The 2003-nt window shown below is 31.4% G+C and overlaps 1 protein-coding gene across 3 annotated transcripts in view; it reads left to right on the top strand.

Moving 5' to 3' along the window:
* Positions 1-2003, top strand: part of LOC106870257 (neo-calmodulin) — a 75696-nt gene that overhangs the window by 29867 nt on the left and 43826 nt on the right. The window lies entirely within an intron of this gene.

Genomic DNA, 2003 nt, shown 5'->3' with positions numbered 1-2003 from the left:
AATGGCGATAATGTAATTTCGAAAACAAATCAGAACAGATTAAAATAAATTATAACCGATGTCTTTTGTAGGTGTGTGCATTTATATCTGTCTATCAATCTGTCTGTCTGTCTGTCTATCGATCTAACTCACTCTGTCTCAATCTTTGTTTTTTTGTCATTCTCTCTCTCTTTCTGTTTATTTATCTGTCTACCTATCTATATATATCATTATTATTATTATTATTATTATTATTATTATTATTATTATTATTATTATTATTACTCATGCGAGCAGGGCAGAATTGTTAACAGGCCTGACAATGCACTTAGCGCCATTTCGTCCGTCATTACGTTCTAAATTCAACACTAAACATATATATATACATACGTACGTACGTATGTACGTGTATGTATCCATATATGTATGTGCGTATGTTTATTTATATATATATATATATATATATATGTGTGTGTGTGTGTGTGTGTGTGTGTGTGTGTGTGTGTGTGTGTGTGTGTGTGTGTGTGTGTGTGTGTGTGTACGTATGTATTTATATATATATATATATATATGTATGTATGTACGTATATATGCATGTATGTGTATGCATGTGTGTATGTGCATATGTGTGTGCATACATATACATTTATGTATAGGTACGTATACACACACACATACGCACACACACACACAAACACACACATATAATTTATCTTAACCGTTGCTGGAATTTAACAAATCGATATTTCGAAATTTTGTTGACTCGTTACTAATATCAAACAAGATGTCTAGCATTTCTGTCTTTTTAAATTGAATGATTCTCTATGTTGTAATCTCTCATTCTTAGAATAACAACCAAATAACCCACAAATAAAAACCTTACTCTCTTGTAAAAATGGATTCATTGTATAATGTAGTCGTAGATACACACAGTTACACGCGCGCATACACACACACACACACACACACACACACACACACACACACACACACACACACACACACACACACACAAACTACACGTACACATGAACAACATATGCTCACAAAGATTTGTGGAAATTTTTCTGGTTTCTAAATGTATATATATGTTAATAAAAGCGAGCTTTAACTCTATTATTCGTCAAACCCATTTAATCTCTAGGATTAGCAGAGTAAATTAGAGCTTTTGATATATTCGATATCTTTTGATCATAAATGTACTGTTTCAGAGCTTTTGCATTTTGATAAGAGCTGTAGCGAACGAATTAGTGAGTGCGGAGCCTTGGCATAAAGGCTCACATCTTCACATCGTGAGCCATTGAAACTCACCTACGACTAATCAACAACGTCACAAACGAAACCAAAAACATTATATATTAAATCCATTTTAATCAAAACTATTTCTAATTCCAATTATAAAACATTTGATTGTTTTGTGTTTCATACAATACTTTCCAGATTTTTTCACTTGCACTATGAAAGCCCTTGCTATACTAATATATTTCGAGCCTGAAATAATTTTAGAAATTTAAAACTATTTCGTTTTTCGAAAATAATTTACTAATCCCCTTCGGTTGTGTTCGCAATTTTGCTGACGGGTTTTATTTTTTGTTATTTTTGTTACTTTTGTTTTTTAAGCATAATTTTTTATGTTTTTCCGAAATTTTCTCTTGAAAATGTCCCCTTTGAGAGTTTTTCCACCACTTTGTTCTAAATTGAGAAAAACCCTTAATCTGATTTTTTGTTAGACTAATTGAATTGTTGACTAAAGAGAATAATTCATAACTTTTTCAAACTTTTACTACGACCGAGAAAATACATACATAAACACACACATATAGCTACATACATACTTACATACATACATATAAGTGTATGTACGTTTATACACGCACGCACGCGCGCACACACACACACACACACACACACACACACATATATATATACACATATACATTGTAAATCTATCTATATATATAGAGAGAGAGAGAAAGAGAGAGGTAGATAGATACATACATACATACATATACAATGTATATATA

This window comes from Octopus bimaculoides, chromosome 20 (assembly GCF_001194135.2).
Source record: "Octopus bimaculoides isolate UCB-OBI-ISO-001 chromosome 20, ASM119413v2, whole genome shotgun sequence".
NCBI lineage: Eukaryota > Metazoa > Mollusca > Cephalopoda > Octopoda > Octopodidae > Octopus > Octopus bimaculoides.
This window is presented reverse-complemented; position numbering and strand designations above follow the sequence as displayed.